A 6643-nucleotide genomic window follows, 5' to 3' on the forward strand; every position below is an offset into this window, starting at 1 on the left:
TTTCCTTAGCTTCTACCTGATATCCTTTATATGGTCAAGGATGTGCCTGATTTTTAGTCACTGAGACTCCCCAAGAAACAAAGAAGTGTGGTTGGCTGGCTGGGCCTCCAGCGGCTACCTCCCCCTGCAGCACCCCCTGCCCCCAGTTCCCCAGGCGCTCAGGGACTTCCCCAGAAGTCAGACCTGGACAAAGTGGAGAAAGAGACTCACCACACATCTGGTTTGTTGCCTTTCCCACTCCTTACTCCTAGGGAGACCTTCCTGGGCCTCAGTTTCCTCATCTGTGACAAAGGCCCAGGCTGCTGCCACATCCACAACCCACTTGGGCGTACAGCAGAGCCTTCCTCCTGATTTTGGCTGTGGCCAGATGCTTTTGGGGCTGGACTACCCCCTCCCAGGAGCCTGGGTCCCCTAGACAGGGTGTCCCTGTCTTAGGGTCTAGGGGAGGAGGGAGCACACAGCCTGCTCCACAAGGGGCACATAGGAGGCATTTCCTGACCTGGCAGGTGGAATGGATCCTGGAGGCGTCTCTCCCAGTTCATACTCCCCCAGCTGGGGCTGCCATCCTCCCAGCTCCAGCTCAGACTCAGCTGAAAAGGTGACCTTTTCTCCAGAAAGCTCTGACAGGACAAGACAGGCTGGTGAGTTATGGGGCAGGGGAGAGCCACATGCTCTGCTTTGGTGAGAGCTACTCCCACATCACTCTGGTCCCTGAAGTTCAGCCCTAGGGCTGCCCAGAGCTCCAGCTTGTCAGGCACCCCTTGCTTGGATACGAGTAGATGAAGGGTGGACAGGCAGAAGTAGCCGGGTGGGTCCCTGCAGAGTGGACACTCAACCTTGGCTACCCTGGCCTGGCACTTAGGGACCAGAAATCTGGCTCCTCCAGGCAGCCCTCCTGGATCACCATCCCCTTGTCCCAGATGATTGGCATCTCTGCACCTCCCGGATGGACATCACTAGGTAGGCCCTGAAAACTCAGAGACCCTTGACCTGTTCTGGGACCCCCTGAGGGAAGCTGTTTCCCCCACGTTCCACTCCTCTTTCCCTCCCTGTTCCTGTTAATTCTCCCTCCTATGAAGTAGGTCTCACCCCATTTTGCCGTCAGAGAAACTGAGGCTGAGAGGGACAGGGACTGCCCAGAGACCATGCCCAGTCTGTGGGAGGCCTGGGATTTGCTGCCCACTTGTGACACATGGGTCCAGACAGCTGAGGCTGATAATACAATATAGGCAAAGCTGACTGGACCCAATGAGGAGGGGCAGTGAGGGCCGGAGGCCAACTAGAGCACACCCAGTTGAAACTGGCACTGCTCCCCAGAAGCAAGACGAGAGACTAACTAAAGCAGGCCACTGCCAGCACAGTGCCAAATGAGGACAAAGGGGGAGCAGGTGCTTACGGGTGCTTGTCAGCAGCTCCCCACAGGTGGGACGGCCAGGAGAGCCCCTGCCTGCTGCCTTGGTGTTGGAGGCAGGCAGGAGGAGATGGTGTCATTAGTTTTATTTTAAAATAATGCTTTAGGGGCGCCTGGGTGGCGCAGTCGGTTAAGCGTCCGACTTCAGCCAGGTCACGATCTAGCGGTCCGTGAGTTCGAGCCCTGCGTCGGGCTCTGGGCTGATGGCTCAGAGCCTGGAGCCTGTTTCTGATTCTGTGTCTCCCTCTCTCTCTGCCCCTCCCCCGTTCATGCTCTGTCTCTCTCTGTCCCAAAAAAATAAATAAATGTTAAAAAAAAATTTTTTTAAATAATGCTTTAATGGGGCGCCTGGGTGGCGCAGTCGGTTAGGCGTCCGACTTCAGCCAGGTCACGATCTCGCGGTCCGTGAGTTCGAGCCCCGCGTCAGGCTCTGGGCTGATGGCTCGGAGCCTGGAGCCTGTTTCCGATTCTGTGTCTCCCTCTCTCTCTGCCCCTCCCCCGTTCATGCTCTGTCTCTCTCTGTCCCAAAAATAAATAAACGTTGAAAAAAAAATTTAAAAAAAAAATAAAATAATGCTTTATTTCCTATTTTGGATCCCTGGGCCTGTGACATGGAATAAAAGGAGCACAAAGAAACATCTCCCTCCCTCCCCATTTCCAGCCACCTGACACCCCCAGCCCTACCTTCAGGTGTCCTCTCCCTCCCCACCCCAAGCAATACATGTGGGTGTTCCCCTCATCATTTCCCCAACCATTTATACAGGTGTCCTCTCCCTCACCACTTCCAGCCATACATCCATGTGTCCCCTCCCTCATCTCCCAACAGTACCTGCAGGTGCCCCCTCTCTCACCAGAGTGAGTCCCCCACCTTGAAGAACTCCACCGCGCTGTCAGAGGGCAGGGTAACTGCATCTTACTGTAATTTAAATTCACATCTTTCTCATTTCAAGTGAAGTTGAGCCTGTTTATATGGGTTCATTTCAGGTCTTGGTCCATTTTTCTCTTGGGTTATTGGTCCTTTTCTTACTGATTTGTGAGAATTTGTTACATGTAACAGTGACCATTTGTGAGATAGTTGCCTATATTCCCAGTTTCTTGTTTATCTTTTTATTTTGCCCCTCCCTCCATGCCTTTTATTTTTCTGAGGATGAATATACCCATCTTTTGTTTTATGGCTTCTAGGTTTTGTATAATTCTTAGAATGATTCAAAATTACAGATTTTTTTTATCCTTCTAGTAGTTTCACAGTTTCATTTTTACTTTTTAAAGCTTTGATCCATTTGATACTTATTTTAGTGTCAAAGAGTGAGGTAAAGATCCAAACATTTCCCCCAAATGTCTGGTTAGCTGTCCTAAGATGGTATATTTGTTATATATTTTGAATTATTTCATGAATAACCCATTTTTCCTCCTGGATTTCACCTGTTCCTTTCTCATATTTGCACTGGAGTCTCTTTCTGGATTTTTTCCCCTGTCATCTGACTGTCCATGGGCTGTGTTAATTATTGTGGTTCTAGAACATATTTTAGGATCCCACATGGCTGGTCTACCTCGGTTGGCTTATTTTTAAAATTTTTCCTGGATTTCTTTGCTCACATATTCTTTCATGTGAACTTCAGAATTGCTTTGGCAGGGCCTCTTGATTTAATCAGAGAACAAGCAGTTAGAACTTCAGCAAGGCCCGAGAATACGCAACACCCAGGGCCCAGTTTTGGGCTCTTCTAGACGACCTGCGGGCCGCCCGCCCCTCGCCCCACCCCTCGCCCCCACCCCTCGCCCCCACCCCTCGCCCCCACCCCTCGGCCCCACCCCTCGGCCCCACCCCTCGCCCCACCCCTCGCCCCACCCCTCGCCCCCACCCCTCGCCCCCACCCCTCGCCCCCACCCCCCCTACTCTCCAGGCCGACCACGCCCACCCCTCCCGCGGTGGAGCGCGCAGGCGCAGTGCTGTCCAGGGTGCTTGGCTGTGGCTCTGTTCCTGGCCGTGAAAGGGGAGTGTCTCAAAGGAGTGGTTGAGGCAGAGGACCTTCTCTCTGGGTGTCCTCACTTGCCTATGGAAGGAGAGTTAATCGTGGGATTCTTTAGGCCTAAATGTGGGTCATTCTGTCACATGCACCTGAGCTGGACAGCAAAAACCCCCTCACTGTGGCCCCAGAATGGGTTTGTGATGCCTGCCCTGCCCTCCACTCCTGTCCACTCTAGCTGGCAGCTGTGGTCATACCAAGGTCTGCCTTCCTCAGCCCATTGGGTGCTCTCCCAGGTCCTCTCACCAGGTGCCCCCCCCCCCCCCGACCCGGTTTTGACCGCCCGCTGGGCTCCTAGTGTGAACAGCGCATCCCAATTTAGCTGTCACTGCTGGGTGGGTGGCTCTGGAAGGATCCACATTCCCTGCAGGGGTGGAGGAGGGGCATGAATCAAGCACTGATGCCTTGGGCACAGCCATGGGACCCCACCTTCCGGAGTTCTGCCCCTGCATCAGACTTTGGGCCCTCAGAGACAGTAGTATCTTACTTATCCCTAGCTGAGAGACCACCAACTACTGCACCTGCTGGGAGAAAACCCTGAGCTCACCCTTCAGTGACCGCCAGGGAGCCCTGGGGTCTCACTCCACCCTTTGGAAGCCAGAAGGGGCAGATCTAGCCTTGGGGTCTAGGTGACAGCAGCTTGAGTCTCCTCCCTCTGCAGGGTCAGGCTCCCCTCCTGGAGTCTGGCCACAGGGGCTCCAGGTCAGTGGCAGGGGGGTGGGAGTAGTGGGGGAGGGAAAGGTGGTGTGGTGAGGGCTACCACTGTGCAATGCATACACCTTATCCGCAGTCCTCAGCAACCTCTTGGAGGTGGAAGGCCTGAGGAGCACACCTATGGGAGGAGGCCCCTGTTCAGTGCAGAGGTTGGAAGCACTTGGAGATGAGCAGACCAGTGGGATTCCTGGGAATTCTGCCAGGGGTCAGGCTGTCGGCCCCTTCCCTATAATGGTCCCGATTGCTGCCGTGTGTGGCTTTGATGAATAAGAGATGAAGAAACAGATTAATTATGGCTTAATATGCACCAAAATTGGGCAGAGGGACTCCTCAGGGGTGCAGGGCTGATGACAGAAGACCAAGACACCCCCTGAAGCCATGAAGTTGCAGACAGTGAGGGGCTGTGGGGGAAGCAGTGGCTATGGGCAAAAGTGGCCCTGGGAGAGGTTTCCAGGAGGTGGGTCTACCTAAACTCCCCTGACCTCCATTTTCCTGCCTGTAAAATGGGGAATGCTGGTGGTGTCTACACCACAGGACAGAATGGAACTGTGCACTTAATAGGCCTGGTGCAGAGTCGTCTCAGGCCTCAGGCAGGCAGCCACCCTCTGTGGTACCAGCAGATGGCAGGCCGGCGCCCCCTAGTTCCCTGGCACCAGGACCATATTCCCAGCCGCCCACTCAGAATGCCAGCAAGGGTCACATTGGAGCAGTGCCTGGGTGGTAGGCACAGGTTTGCAAGAACTTTGAGCTTCCTTCCAGGTCTCTCCCTGCACTGCCCTGGGGTGGCCCAGAATGTGTGCAACAGAGACCATGTTTCTTGCTTCCCCACCCCTCCCTGGGAAGGGATTGAGGTACTAAATGCCTGTGGGTACACCTCTGGGCTGCCCAAGCAAAGCCACCACAGGCCTGTATCTCCAGGATAGAAACAAGCCTCTGGGAGCCCGTGGAAGCAGCAGCCTTCTAAGGAGGTTGAACTGTGTTCCTGTCAAACCAGGACCAGCTGCAGCAAAAGGGTCCCCTTGTCCAAGCTGGATTCTATAAGTAAATGTGGATGTTTGAGTGAAAAATCCCACCCTTCTTGTTAGGGCCCCAATCAGCCCTCCCAAGGGATAGGAGAAGTGGACAAAGGAGAGACATTGACCAGCTGACCCAGCCCAGGAAGCATTAGCATCTACCTTGTCTACAGGCTTCACTGAGCCCAGAGAGGCCAAGGGGTGGTCTGAGGTCACACAATCGGGAGAGCTGTCTCACACCTGACATGCTGATTCTGAAGGCTGGTCCCCAGGATGGGGGTGATGTTGAGGCACAGTACCAGGCCTCACTGGAGGGGTGTGGTGGGCTGGATGAGCTAGCAGAAGGCCATACCCTATGTGTGGTGTGTCTGAGGGGGGGCAATTCAGGCAGAAGGCCAGCCCAGGCAGGCAAGACAGGTCTGTTTAGCCTAGAGAGTAGAGCTGTCTATAGGCTTCAGACCATGCCTACTCTTGGTCCCCTGGACCATGTGTCCAGAAAGACTAGTGAACTCAGATCAGTGGGGCCCAAATGGCCTATCATCTCTGCACCCTTCTGGGCCTCCCAGAAACTTATCAGTACAGACTGCATCAAAGGGGCAGTGTATGACCAAGCTCTTCCCATAAGGTCTCTGGCTTCCCACACACAGGTTGATCCCCTAGGGTTGGCTGCAGCCCCTGTCAAGCCCTCTGCCCACCCCCGACCCTTCACCAACTGGGGCCCTCTCTCTGTCACTCTTTGGACCCACAAAGAGTGATGGCTCCACGCCTGCCCTCCTGGGAAGTATACTGTCCCTCCTGCTGTCCTGCACCTGCCCACATCCTGATAAATGTGCCTCACCAAACCCTTCCCATGTCTCCGGCCTAAGGAGTGAGCCGTATCCTGCTGGAGGCCAACTGACCTGCCACCCAGCCCTGCTCAGCAACCCCTCTGTCTGCCCTGAGACCCCTCAGTACTGGCTCACACCTACCCAACACAGCCAACACCTGCAGCCAACACCCTGGAGTCCCACAGGCTGGGTGTCACACAAGGAGGATGGTGGCCAAGGTGCTGACTGGGAGCACAGGAAACCTGTCCTGTGGCCCAAGGTGGTGGGCTCTCACCACACAGACCTATGGGCAGGTGGGAGGCCCAGGCGCCAGCCCAGAGCAGCCAGAAACATCTGAGCTTGGCAGCTGGAGAGGATCCCGGTGCCAGAAACCATACTGCAACACTGGTCCCCCATTCCCTCTTATGTGCACTTGGGCCCCAGAATGGCTATCCCCAACTGCCACAGGGCAGTATTTTGAATCTACAGGAAGATAGGGTCACAGTGTTCAGCAGTGGTGAGCCAGCCTGGCGTCCTGGATCATTGTAGCCACCGAGGAGCATGAGATCCTGGTCCACACCAGCTCAGACCTCAGACTGATGGCCAGTGTCACATGACTTATTATTTGGTCTAAGGCCATGCAGAAAGAACTTTTCCTGATTTGGGAGCTGCTGT

This window comes from Puma concolor, chromosome D3, assembly GCF_028749965.1.
Source record: "Puma concolor isolate L17-30 chromosome D3, mPumCon1.1.hap2, whole genome shotgun sequence".
Taxonomy (NCBI): Eukaryota; Metazoa; Chordata; class Mammalia; order Carnivora; family Felidae; genus Puma; species Puma concolor.